This window comes from Protopterus annectens, chromosome 8.part1, assembly GCF_019279795.1.
Source record: "Protopterus annectens isolate FY-2018-M chromosome 8.part1, PAN1.0, whole genome shotgun sequence".
Classification (NCBI taxonomy): Eukaryota; Metazoa; Chordata; order Ceratodontiformes; family Protopteridae; genus Protopterus; species Protopterus annectens.
In genome coordinates, this window is record NC_056742.1 from 511587511 (window position 1) to 511603149 (window position 15639).

The following is a 15639-nucleotide window of genomic DNA, read 5'->3' on the forward strand; positions in this document are numbered from 1 at the left end:
CTGGCCTTAGCAATTGCATGACCCAATATGAACCATTTTAGTCAACCTCCACCATTGCTTCTCTTGTCAACATGGCCCTTGACCTTTAGTCTCATGGATGGATTTACGATTATTCCAGATTGTTTCTACCAAACAACATGCACAAAGGAGAGCTTTTCATATTCTGACTTACACATTTAAATATTCAGAGTAGGATTAATTTTACTTTCCAGTCTGTAATTGCTCCAGATTACTGCCCACTATGTACATGCAGTACTGGTTGTCTTCTTTTAAATGCCCATCTAGAAGGGTAGTATTGCACACATGCTAATATGGTACAGTGGGATTTGCATTAAGTAAAAGTGGTGATATATATATATATATATATATATATATATATATATATATATATATATATATATATATATATATATGTAGCAGGACAAAAGGTAAAGGTTGCACGGTATTCATCCCAGCTCCTTTCCATAGCAAATCTTTTCAATTCAGGATGAGCACTGCCTGCAATGCCAGCTGAATGTTATTGTTGCAGTATTTTCTGTGGCAAAAACTGTAACAGTGCAATCTCACAGCCAGAAGTCAACTGTACGAAACTTTGCTATCTCTAGCCTCACTGTCAGATGAGCCTGACCAGTATGACTTGAATCCTGCTGAAAGTGTATGATGGAAAAAGGGATGTATCTATCTATCTCTCCATCTATCTATCTATCTGTCTGTCTATCTATCTATCTATCTATCTATCTATCTATCTATCTATCTATCTATCTATCTATCTATCTATCTATCCATCCATCCATCCATCCATCCATCCATCCATCCATCCATCCATCTATCTATCTATCTATCTATCTATCTATCTATCTATCTATCTATCTATCTGTCTATCTATATCTATCCATCTATCTATCTATCTATCTATCTATCTATCTATCTATCTATCTATCTATCTATCTATCTCTATATCTCTAACTCTATCTATCTGTCTATAGACCTAAAGATTCCCTTTAAAAAGGCAAATTTCCATAACATTGACTCACATAACAGCAAGACGACTTTGACAAAAATTTAAATGAATGAACTCCCGGAACAGTGTATTTTGCCTCCGGGAAACTAACCACTTGGCCACCATGGCAATATTTGTCCTTGTCTCCTCTGTAGTGCAATCTCGGAGTTGGTATATTTAGTTGGGGGGGGGGGTGTGGGGCTTAATTTGCTTCAGTTTGTGTTTTAGCTATTGGTAGTCAAGTGGTTAGTGACCCAGAGGTGAAATATGCACACACACTCACACACGCACCCGTGCGCACACACACACACACACACATATATATATATATATATATATATATATATATATATATATATATATATATTTATATATATATATATATATATATATATATATATATATATATATATATATATATATATATATATATGTATGTACATATACATACATACATACATACATACATACATATAAGGCTTACAAAATTTCAGTTATACCTGTTAACTATCCTAAGAGCCACAAAGACATTGCACTAGTAAATGACACCTGCTGTCATGGCCAGTGCCTTTAAACAAATGTAGGATAACCACCTTTTAAGTTTAACTCTGTAATTCTATCTTTCCCTTTTCCTACTCTCCCCCCCCCAAAAAAAAATTGAGCTGTATTGTTAAATATTTCTAACTGTATACTTTTCCTACATGTTAATGTTCCATTGTTACTGTATTGTGCCTTTTTACAACATATTTGCTGTTTAGATAGTTTTCTGTATTATTTCACTTGCTTTATAATTATAATTTTGTTTCCTTACAAATTCATGTAATGATGTTGATGTAACTTGGAGCTTTTCTCCACGGGCCTCCACTGAAAATGGGTCTCAAGGTCAGTGGACTTTCCTGGTCAACAAATAAATAAATCAATAATAATAAACTGATGCAACAGAGATCACACACTGATGGAACAGAGAACACACACTGATGGAGTAGAAATCGCACTCTGATGGAGTAGAGATCACATATTGATGGAAGAGAGAACACATACTGCTGGAGTACTGATCACATACTGATGGAATAGAGATCGCATACTAATTGAGCAGAGATCACATACTGAAGGAACAGAGATCACACACTTATGGAACATATATCATATACTAATGGAACAGAGATCATATGCAGATGGAACAGACATCACATACTGATGGAGCAAAGATCACATAATGATGGAACAGTGATCACATACTGATGGAACAGTGATCAGATACTGATGGAACACAGATCACGTAATGATGGAGTACTGATCACATACTGATGGAACAGAGACTACATACTGTTAACAGAGATCACATGCTGATGGAACAGAGATCACACACTGATGGAGCAGAGATCACACACACTTATGCAACAGAGATCGCATACTGTTGGAGCAAAGATCACATAATGATGGAACAGAGACTACATACTGTTGGAACAGAGATCACATACTGATGGAACAAAGATCACATACTGATGGAACAAAGATCACATACTGTTGGAACAGAGATAACATACTGATGGAACAGAGATCACATACTGTTGGAACAGAGATAACATACTGATGGAACAGAGATCACATACTGATGGAATAGGGATCACATGCAGATGGAACAGAGATCACATACTGATGGAACAGAGATCGCATACTGATGGAGCAGAGATCACATACTGATGGAACAGAGATCACATACTGAAGGAACAGAGATCATAGACTTATGGAACAGAGATCACATACTAATGAAACAGTGATCGTATGCAGATGGAACAGACATCACATACTGATGGAGCAAAGATCACATAATGATGGAACAGTGATCACATACTGATGGAACAGTGATCAGATACTGATGGAGCACAGATCACGTAATGATGGAGTAGTGATCACATACTGATGGAACAGAGACTACATACTGTTGGATCACATAGTGATGGAACAGAGATCACGCACTGATGGCATAGAAATCGCACTGTGATGGAGTAGAGATCACATACTGATGGAGCAAAGATCATATACTATTGGAAAAGAGATAACATACTGATGGAACAGAGATCACATACTGATGGAGCAGAGATCACATACTGATGGAACAGTGATCGCATACTGATGGAGCAGAGATCACATACTACTGGAACAGAGATCACATACTGTTGGAACAGAGATCACATACTAACAGAACAGAGATGACATACTGTTGGAACGGAGATCACATACTGATGGAGTAGATATCGCACTCTGATGGAGTAGAGATCACATACTATGGAACAAAGATCACATACTGAAGGAACAGAGATCACATGCAGATGGAATAGAGATCACATACGGATGGAACAAAGATCACATACTGTTGGAACAGTGATAACATACTGATGGAACCGAGATCATATACTGATGTAGCAGAGATCACATACTAATGAAACAGAGATCACATACTGTTGGAACAGAGATCACATACTAATGGAGCAGAGATCACATACTGTTGGAACAGAGATCACACACTGATGGAATAGCAATTGCACTCTGACATGGTAGAGATCAGATACTGAAGGAACAATGATCACATACTGAAGGGACAGAGATCACATACTAATGGAACAGAGATCACATACTGTTCGAAGAGAGATCACATACTATTGGAACAGAGCTCACATAGTGATGGAACAGAGATCGCATACTGTTGGAACAAAAATATCACATACTGCAGGAACAGAGATAACATACTGAGGGAACAGAGATCACATACTGTTGGAACAGAGATAACATACTGATGGAACAGACATCACATATTGATGGAGCAAAGATCACATACTGAAGGAACAGAGATCACATACTGTTGGAACAGAGATAACATACTGATGGAAAAAAAGTTAAGGCTTACCATAACGTTCCATCTTTATTACTGATCCTCGTTCAGTCATTACGCTTGGGTATCGGTTCCGACCTCGGAACCGAGCCGGCCATTTTCCAAGCTCGCGTCAGCTTCAAACTCTTGAGCTAAACTCTTACCCACAATCCCCCTCTTCCTGTTACCTCAGATTGAGTTTGCAAGTCAAAGAAGTTAGGGGCTACCTCTGGTCAAATAACCTAAGAGAACCGGATGGTGAGATCCACTAGAAACCACGGGGTGGGGTGGGGGGGCGGGGAGGGAGGGTCGTAATGACTGAACGAGGATCAACAATACAGATGGAACGTTATGGTAAGACATAACTTCTTCATCTGATATTGTTAATCCTCATTCATTCCTTACACATGGGACAGAGTCCCCAGCTACCTCTATTCCTGGGAGGCTCTCATGGAAGGACATTCCTGAGCATCATAGAACCAAAAGATGCTCTTCCCCTGGAGGCCAAATCCAATTTGTAATGATTGATGAAGCTATGAGGCGTAGCCCAAGTTGCAGCTGCACAGATGTCATGTAAAGAAGCTCTGGCATGGAAGGCAGCACAAGTTGCCACCAACCTTGTTGAATGAGCTTTCATGGTAGTAGGCAACGAGATATTACGTTGTGTATAAATGAAGGTCACACAGTCCTTCAACCATCTAGCTAATGTGACCTTAGCAACAGCAGATCCTAATCTAGGTCCAGAAAAGGCCAAAAATAACTGGTTAGATTTATGAAAGGGTTTAGTCCTGTTTAAGTAGAAACGGATTTGCCTGTGGATATCTAGGGTATGTAGGTAATACTCTCCTCTGTTTGAATGATTGGGAAAGAAAACTGGCAATTCAATGGCTTGATTAATGGGCATTTCAGAGATCACTTTAGGCAGAAATGATGGATTAGTTTTCAGAGACACTCTGTCTCTATGAAAAATCAAGTATGGACTCTTGATACATAAAGCCAGAAGTTCAGAAATACATCTGGCAGAAGTAATAGCGACCAAAAATAAGGTTTTCCATTACAAATACTTGAGGTCACAAGAAGAGGCTGGTTCAAAAGGTGACATTGTCTGAGCTTGTAGAACTAATGATAAATCCCATGGTTGAATAGGTTCTCTAAAAGGTGGCTTCAGATGATTCACACCTTTTATGAAGGTCTTGCACAATTTATGGGACATAAGAGAGGAATCTTGGACACCCTCATGAAAATTAGAAATTGCAGCCAAATGAACTCTAATGGTAGAGGCCAATAGACCCGATTGAAAAAGGTCGGCCAGATAGTCTAATTATTGACACTGGTGCTGAAAAGGGGTCTACTTGTTTATCTTTCAGCTAACAGGTAAATCTTTTCCACTTGCTCAGATAAGTAATTCTAGTGGAAGACTAATGAGAAGCAATGAAAATATCACGTACTGGTAAAGAAAGATCATTCTGCCTGGCAATCAGGGGAATTGGAGTAGCCAAGCCATGAGCTTCAGGCTGTTCAAGTTGGGATGAATCAGGTTTTGTGGATGTGAGATCAACTCCGGGGTTGGATGGAGAATCCATGGTCGATCTAGTAGGTGAGGCCAAAGGAAGGGGAACCAAATCTGTCGAGGCCAATATGGTGCTATGAGGATCACCTTGCTCTTCAACTGATGGGCTTTCTTCAGAAACTGGGGAATGAGGGGAAATGGTGGAAATGCATAAAGAAGACCCGAGGGCCAATCGTGGACTAGAGCGTCCCTGGGTGACTGTTCCGGAGGGGGAATCAGGGCGAAGTAGTTGCTGCATTTGTAGTTGGTTGGGGATTCAAAGAGGTCGCAGCAAGGATGGCCCCAGCGGTGGAAGATCTCTGCCACTATCAAGGGATTCAGGGACCACTCGTGAGGTTGAAGAATGCTCCTGCTGAGTCTGTCTGCTTTCACATTGGAACTCCTGGGAATGTGCGTTGCTAGAAGAAAACGGTTGGTAACCATCACCCATTGCCATATCATCATGGCCTCTCGACAAAGGGGGTAAGATTTGGTTCCACCTTGCTTGTTGATGTACCAGACCACTGCCATGTTGTCTGATTGAATTGCAATTGTCCCAGATGGCAGCAGGGGATGGAATGCTTGCAACACCAGAAGCACTGCCCTCAGCTAGAACATTTATATGTAGATGGGCCTCTAGTTCGGATCAAGTGCCTTGGACAGTCTGTCCCGGACATAGCCCACCCACCCCATTAGGGAGGCATCTGTGGTCACTGTGGCCTTGGGTTGCTGGGGGGAGAAGGGGCAAGACCATTGTGAGAGATTGTGTGTCATCCACCAATTTAAATCCTGTTTGCACCTGTGGGTTACCCGAATCATAGCTGAAAGAGGATGCTGAAAAGGATACCATTGGGTGAGCCGTAGCCATTGTAGAAGCCTCATGTGAAACCTGGCCAGGGGAACAATGGTGATGGAGGCTGCCATGGAACCCAACAGCTGTAGAACTGAGCGAGCTGTGGATTTTTCCTTTGAAAGGATTGGAATTAGTTGTTGCTTTATCCTTAGAATTCTGTGCTCTGGAATAGAAGATCTGCATTTTTTTGTGTCCAAGATAACCCCTATGAATTCTGTCGACTGAGATGGGGTGAAATTGGATTTTTGCCAGTTTATGGTTATGCATAGCCTTTGAGCAGCGAGGAGAGAGTATGCCAGGGCTTTTTCCAGTAGATGTCTGGTGGGGGCGGAAATGAGCCAGTCGTCTAGGTATGGAAACACCTGGAATCCTTGAAGTCGCAAGTGAGCTGTGACAACTGCCATGCACTTTGTGAACATTCTGGGGGCTGTAGAGAGTCTGAAGGGCAGTACTCTGAACTGGTAGTGACTGGCTCCCACATGGAAGTGCAGAAATCTTCTTGATGGCCTATCCACCTTTATGTGGTAGTACGCATCTTGAAGATCTATAGAGCACATCCAATTGTCTTTTTCCAAAAGTGGGAGGATAGACTGTATTGTGACCATCCGGAATTTTTGTACTCTCACAAACATGTTCAATACACTGAGATCCAAAATTGGTCTCCAGTCCCCGGTTTTCTTCGGCACCAAAAATAGCCTTGAGTAGAATCCAGACCCTATCTGGTCTGGAGGGACTATTTGGACGACTCTCTTTCTTAGCAGCTTTTCTATCTCTAGTGCTGCTTCTTCCCTTTGACTGCGTGGAACGTCGGGAAGATTTTTTTAAGGGATGGGACAAAGATCGAAGGGGATATGATAACCTCTGGTTATAATCCTTTGTACCCAAGAATCAGTGGTGATGGTTAGCCAGGCAGAAGGGTACAAGGAGAAATGTCCCCAACCACCTCCAGAGGAAAGGAGTTGGGCCGCTCTTCAGGAGCGCTGGTAGGATTGACCAGGGAAAGAATCCCTGGAACCCTGGTTATGTGGACCCCCTCTGCCCCAAAAGGGCCATCTTTCCTGTGAGTTTCCCCCTCTGCCTCTGGGGAAGAACTCGGCCTGTGTGTCATGGAAAGGACCCTGAGATTTCTTGAACCATATCTTCCCACTCTTTTGGTTTCGGGAGAAAGCAAGTTGAGGGGAAGAATAACGGACACCTACGGCAGAAAGGGTCTTACCATCCTGTTCACACCTGGCCAGTGTGCTTTTAACTTTGGGCTGGACCGTAATGAATAAACGAAGATAAAACAACACAGATGGAACGTTAATGTAAGACATAACTTCTTTAGTTGATGTTGTTAATCTTTGTGTATTCCTTACGTATGGGACAGAGTCCCCAGCTACCTTGTTCCCTGGGCGGCATTATGGAAAGACATTCCAGAGCACCATAGAGCCAAAGGAAGCTCTGCCTCTGGAAGCCAAGTCCAATTTGTAATGAGCAATGAAGGTATGAGGCATAGTCCATGTTGCGGCTGCATAAATGTCATTCGAAGATGTTCTAGCATGGAAGGCTGCTGAAGTTGGCACTGTTCTTGTGGAGTGGGCCTTTACTCTGCCCGGTAAAGGGATACCATTCTTGCCATAAATTAAGGTAATACAATTTCTCAACCAAGTGGCTAAAGTAACTTTAGAAACTGGGCAACCCAATCTGGAATCAGAAAAGGCTAAAAACAGCTGGTCAGATTTTATATTAGATTTAGTCCTGTCTAGGTAAAAATAAATTTGTCTATGTACATCCAAGGTATGCAGGCAATATTCCCCTCTGTTAGAATAATTAGGGAAGAACACTGGCAAATCAATAGTCTGATTGATAGATAACTCAGAAATGACCTTAGGCAAGAAGGTCGGATTGGTCCTTAATGAAACTCTGTCCTTGTGAAAGATGAGGTAGGGTGGCTTGATAGACAAAGCTTGTAATTCAAAAATACGTCTGGCAGAGGAAATAGCAACTAAGAATAATGTTTTCCATGATAAATACTTTAGGTCACAGGTAGATGCAGGCTCAAAAGGAGAATTTGTCAACTCTTGAAGGACTAAGGCCAGGCCCCAAGGTTGAACAGGTTCTCTTAATGGATGTTTTAGTTGAGCTATGCCCTTCAGGAAGATCTGACAAAGTTTGTGTGACATTAAGGAAGAGCCCTGGAAGCCATTATGCAAATTAAAAATTGCAGCCAAATAAACATGAACTGTGGAGGATGCTACCTTCGATTTAAAAAGGTCTGAAAGGTATTCTAATACAATAGGAACAGGGGATGAAAAAGGGTCCATTTGTTTATCTTGTAGCCAGAGAGAAAACCTCTTCCATTTGCTGCAGTAGAGTAGTCTGGTGGATGATCTATGAGAGGCAATTATAATATCATGCACAGGGGAAGATAGGTCATGCTGCCTGACAATCATTGGAAGTGGAGAAACCAAGCTGTCAGTTTCAGGCTGGATAGGGTTGGATGAACCAGGTTCTTTGGGTGAGAGATCAACTCTGGAGATGGATTGAAAATCCATAGTCACTCTAACAAATGAGGCCACAGGAATGGAAACCAAACTTGTCGAGGCCAATATGGGACAATGAGGATCACTTTGCTCTTCAACTGACGTGCTTTCTTGAGGAACAGGGGAATGAGGGGTATTAGAGGATAGGCATATAGTAGACCCGAGGAACAATTGTGGAATAGAGCATCTTTCGGTAAGTGTCTCCAAGGTAGGATCAGGGCAAAGTAGTTGCTGCACTTCTGATTGGACGGGGATGCAAATAGATCACAGAAAGGCTGGCCCCAGTGGTCAAAAATCTTTGCCGCCACAAGGGGATTGAGAGACCACTCGTGAGGCTGTAGAATGCATCTGCTCAATTTGTCCACTACCATGTTGGAGTTCCTGGGAATGTGCATCGCTATCAGAAAACTGTTGGAGGCTATTGTCCATTGCCAAATTCTCATGGCCTCTCGACAGAGTGGGTAAGATCTGGTTTCCCCTTGTTTGCTGATGTACAAGACTACTGCCATGTTATCTGAGTGAATTGCAATAGTCCCTGAAGGAAGGAATGACTGGAATGCTTGTAATGCTAGTAGCACCTCCCTCAGTTCTAGGACATTGATATGCAGATGGGCCTCCATCTGTGACCAAGAGCCTTGGACTGTCCTTCCTTGAAACAGTCCCCCACAAACCCATCAGAGAGGCATCCATGGTCACTGTGGCATTGAGCTGATGAGGGTTGAAGGGGTGAGACCACTGGTGAGGGTTGTTTGACATCCACCAGAGCAAGTCCTGTTTGCAAATGTTGATTATTTGAATCAGAAAAGATAAGGGATGCTGGGATGGGTACCACTGAATAAGAAGCAGCCATTGAAGAATCCTCATGTGTAGCCTTGCTAGGGGAAATATGGTGATGGAGGCTGCCATCAATCCCAGCAGTTGAAGAACGGATCGAGCTGAGGCTAGATTTTGTGACAGTATTGCCTGAACCAGTTGCTTGATCCTCTGAATTCTGTGATCTGGTATGGAGGTTGTACAAGTGATTGTGTCCAGAATCACTCCAATGTACTCTAATGACTGACTTGAACTAAGGTATGACTTCTTAAAGTTTACCGATATTCCAAGCTGCTGAGCAGTACCAAGAGTGCAAGTCAAAGCCTGATCCTGTAGACATCTTGTTAGGGCAGTAATGAGCCAGTTGTCTAGGTAAGGAAACACCTGGAACCCTTGAAGCCGCAGATAAGCTGTTACTACTGTCATGCAATTTGTTGGGGCTGTAAAGAGTCCGAAGGGCAGTACTTGGAACTGGTAATGACTGGCTCCCACCCAGAAGTGAAGGTATCTTCTTGAGTGCCTTTCCACCTTTATGTGGTAGTATGCGTCTTGAAGATCTATGGAGCACATCCAATTGTCTTTTTCCAAAAGTGGAAAAATAGACTGAACCGTAACCAGCCAGAATTTTTCTGTCTTTACGAATTTGTTAAGGGTGCTGAGATCCAGAATTGGTCTCCAGTCCTTGGTCTTTTTTGGCACCAAAAAGAATCTTGAGTAGAAGCCGGATCCTGTCTGGTCAGGGTGGACCGTTTGGATGACTCTTTTTTGAAGCAGCTTTGAAATCTCTATAGCTGTGGCCTCCATTTGACTGGGAGGCACGTCGGGTAAGCTTTTGGGTAAGGTGGGAGTGGATAATAATGGAATTTGGTAACCTCAAGTGATGATCCTTTGTACCCAAGCATCTGTGGTTATGGTTTGCCAGGCGGAAGGGTACAAGGAAAACTTACCCCCGACAGCTTCCAGAGGAAAGCAATTGGACTGCTCCCTAGGAGCACTGATAGAGCTGCCCAGAGAAAGATCCTTTGGAGCCCCAGTTTTGCAAACCTCCCTTTCCCTGAAAGGGGTGTCTTCCATCAGAGTTCCCCCCTCTGCTTCTGGGGGAAAACTTAGCCTGAGTGTCATGGATAGGACCCTGGGACTTTTTGTGCCACATTTTCCCACTCTTCTAATTCCAAGAATAGAACTGTTGAGGAGAAGATAAATGGACACCTATGGCAGATAGGGCCTTACCATCCTGTTCACATCTGGTCAATGTATCTTTTACTTTGGATGCAAACAAAGTAGTGGTCTCAGTAGGGGCGTCAAGGAAGGAAGCCTTGAAGGGGTCCACAAAATCACAAATGTGCATCCAGGCATGGCATCTCATGACTGTGCCTCCACCCGCAGCTCTTGCCACTCCCTCAGCAGTATGGGATATCAAACGGATTGAGAAATTGGAAACCGATTCTAGGGTCACTAACTGAGAGGCCACTTTGCCATGGACCTCATCAGAAACTGCTCCTGCCAGGGTCTCAGAGAGTTCAGACACCAAGTTTCTCTGTAGCCTTGTGAAATGTGCCAGGTAGTTCAAGGACCTAACAGCAAATGTTGATGACACAAAGATTCATTTCCCTAATCTATCCACTGCCTGGGATTCCTTATTTGGTGGGTGAACAGTCTGGCTCTTCTCTGTCAGTTCATTTTTTGTAGTGGCTGCCAATACCATGGCATCTACAGGGAGACCTTTCAACCAATGGGGGCACTCTTCTGTGGAAGAAAGGATTTTGTCCGGCCTATGAGGTATGGCTTCCACAGAGTCCAGTGCCTTCCACGCACACTGCACGATGAACTTGACAAGCTCATAGGCAGGTGGGATAACCCAGGAGGTCGGGGGTCAGGCACGAAAAGCCTGCGGGAACACAGACTCATCTGATGAAGGGTTAGAGGATTTTCATTCACTTCTCTGTTTTAAAATTTTGAGGATATCACCAAAGGAAACCTCATCAGAAGGTGAATGTGGGGACCTCTCCCCATCATCATAGTCTGTGTCTTCGGTCAATTCTCCTCCGTGGAGTCCATGTGTTTCCTTTTACACGTAGTCTTGCAGTGAGCTCCCTTAGTGGGAGACTCTGAGTAGATTGTAAAGATGGAGTTTCCCAGGGGGGAAAGGCCTGAGAATCCTGCGCCTGATGTGCAGGGGTTGTGATTTGAGACAGCTGAGGCTCAGAGGAAGTAGTAGTCCCCAACAGAGGTGGCCAAGGAGCGATGGCCAATGTCCTTTCCATGGACTGTAGGGTTGGTCCGCCCAAGGAGGGATGCTTTGGCATCTCCACAGAGGTCAAAGGAGAATCGGTAGGAGTCTGTGGAGAAGGGTGATCAACTCCAGAGGGGAGAGGCACTTTTGTCGGGGCAGGTATTTCTCTGGCCAAAAGCAGCTGGTCTATAAGACGTACCACATTATGTTCAGAAAGGCTTCTGGTAGACCTCATTGAAAACCCTGAAGGCGATTCGGGCCTGTCAAAAAAAGGGCTAGCTCAACCACTGACAAGGGATGTCTGTATAGGTAATGTCAAAAAGGGGGTTGTCTGCACCGAAGCCATTGGTGCCAAAAAAGCCTGCACTGAAGTAATTGTCAGTGCTGAAGAGGTCTGCGCTGAGAAAACTGTCAGTGCCATGGGGGTCTGCCCCAAGAAAACTGTCGGTGCCAAGGGGTGTCTGCGCCGAGAAAACTGTCAGCGCCAAAAGCGTCTGCGCTGAGAAAACTGTAGGCAACAAAGGCATTTACGCCGAGAAAACTTTAGGCACCAAAGATGTCTGTGCCGGGACTTCTGGCAGTGCCAAAGTTGACTGCGCTGATACATCCATTGGTGCTCAGGAAGTCTGCACCGAACTAGTCGATACTAAGAAGGATGATGTCTGCACCGAAAGCAATGGTTTAGAAGGACCAGCAGACATAATCGGAGACAGAGTCAAGTGAGATGGAGCCGAAGCAACAGGCACTGATGACTCTGTCAATTTAGCCTTTTTATGTCTCATTTCCTTAGGGTCTCCAGAGGGAGACGATGGAAGGGACTGAGATCTTTTAAGTTGATTGGAAGTAGGAGAAAAATCCTGTGACCCAGAAATAACCTCGCAGAAAGTTGTCATAAGGAGACCCTTTAGTACTAGTTTATTTTTACGTTCATTCAAGGTCCTGGCAGAAAACCCTTTACAAATTTGACAGGGTGGTGTCAGTGTGAGATGAAGCACACCCAAACAGTAAACACACAAGTCATGTGTGTCAGAGTGAGGTAGTTTGTGTCCACACTCAGAAAACCTCTTAAAACCTGTAGTCCCTTTCTTCTCAGACATTATTTCCACACAAAAAATAAAATTAAAAATAGATACTTTAGCCACCTATAAACTAGTAGTAAGAAAAGACTACCGACATTGGTAGTACAGATACCACAAAGGTACAAAAGGTAGAGAATAAGAAAAAAACAACTTAATAAAGTCAAAAAATTAACAAATCTTTAAGAAAATACTGAAAAATTATATAAAAAAATACACTTAGCTGGAGAAGAATAACTGGACACAACGGCAACATGGCAAACTAAATCTGAGGTAACAGGGAGAAGGGCATGATGGGTAAAATCTTAGCTCGAGAGGTTTGTGGCTGATGTGAGCTTATAAAAAGGCTGGCTCGGTTCCGAGGTTGGAACCGGATCCCATACGTAAGGAATAAATGAAGATTAACATCAGATCAAAGATCACATACTGTTGGAACAGAGATCACATACTGATGGAACAGTGATCAGATACTGATGGAACACAGATCACATACTGATGGAACAGTGATCAGATACTGATGGAACACAGATCACATACTGATGGAACAGTGATCAGATACTGATGGAACACAGATCACATACTGATGGAACAGTGATCAGATACTGATGGAACGCAGATCACATACTGATGGAACAGTGATCAGATACTGATGAAACACAGATCACATACTGTTGGAACAGAGATCACATACTGACGGAACAGTGATCAGATACTGATGGAACACAGATCACATAATGATGGAGTAGTGATCACATACTGATGGAACAGAGACTACATACTGTTGGAGCAGAGATCACATACTGATGGAACAGACATCACACACTGATGGAGTAGAAATCACACTCTGATGGAGTAGAGATCACATACTGATGGAACAAAGATCACATACTGTTGGAACAGAGATAACATACTGAAGGAACAGAGATCACATACTGATAGAACAGAGATCAAATATTGATGGAGTAGAGATCACATACCGAAGGAACAGAGATCATACAGTTATGGAACAGAGATCACATACTAAGAGAACAGAGGTAACATGCAGATGGAACAGAGATCACATATTGATGGAGCAAAGATCACATAATGATGGAACAGTGATCACATAGTGATGGAACAGTGATCAGATACTGATGGAACACAGATCATGTAATGATGGAGTAGTGATCACATACTGATGGAACAGAGACTACATACTGTTGGAACAGAGATCACATACTGATGGAACAGAGATCACACACTGGTGGAGTAGAAATCGCACTCTGATGGAGTAGAGATCACATACTGATGGAACAAAGATCACATAATGATGGAACAGAGATATACTGATAGAACAGAGATAACATACTGCTGGAGTAGTGATCACATAGTTATGGAACAGAGATTGCATACTGATGGAGCAGAGATCACATAATGAAGGAACAGAGATCACACACTTATGGAACAGAGATCACACACTAATGGAACAGAGATCACATACTGATGGAACAGAGATCACATATTGATGGAGTAGAGATCACATACTGAAGGAACAGGATCATACACTTATGGAATAGAGATGACATACTAATGGAACACAGATCACATAATGATGGAGTAGTGATCACATACTTATACAATAGAGATTACATACTGATGTCACAGTGGTACAGCGGATGGCGCAGTGGTGCAGCAGTAGCATTGTTGCTTTACAGCAAGTGGTTCTCTGATTTAATTCTCGGCTGGAGTGCCTTCTGTGTGGAGTCTGCATGTCCTCCCTGCATTCATGTGTTTTCACTGGGTCCTCCGGTTTCCTCCCAAGTTACAAAGACATGCATCTGTTGTGTTTCTCTTCAGGCCTCCATTGAAAATTGGCTTAGTTCCAAGTCGGGCTTTCCCAGTTAACAAATGTTAAATAAATACATAATACAGAATGATGGAGTAGAGATCACATACTGATGGAGTAGAGATCACACACTGATGAAACAGAGATCACATACTGATGGAACAGAGATCACATACTGGTGGAACAGAGATCACATACTGATGGAGTAGAGATCATCTACTCATGGAACAGAGATCACATACTGATGAAGTAGAGATCACATACTGCTGGAGTAGAGATAACATACTGATGGAGTAAAGACCACATATTGATGGAACAGACATCACATACTGATGGTGCAGAGATCACTTGCTGATGGAACAGACATCACATGCTGAAAGAGTAGAGATCACAGACTGATGGTGTAGAGATGACATACTGATGGAGTAAGGATCACTTACTGATGGAACAGCGATCAGATATGGATGGAGTAGTGATCACATACTGATGGCACAGAGATCAGCTATGGATGGAGTAGTGATCACATACTGATGGAACAGAGATCACATACTGATGGAGTAAAGACCACATATTGATGGAACAGAAATCACATACTGATGGAACAGAGATCAGATACTGATGAAGTATAGATCACAGACTGATGGTGTAGAGATGACATACTGATGGAGTAAAGAGCACTTACTGATTTGACAGAGATCAGATATGGATGAAGTAGTGATCACAAACTGATGGAGTAAATTAGCTATAGATACAGGAATGCAGGCTACCAGACTGTTTCTCATCCTCACTGTAGAATTAGGAAATGACTATTTCATGCACACCCAAGTTTCTTTCCCCAGACCCACAGTCCAGATCCAAATCAGCCACCATCTCTTTTTCTCTTCATCTCTCTC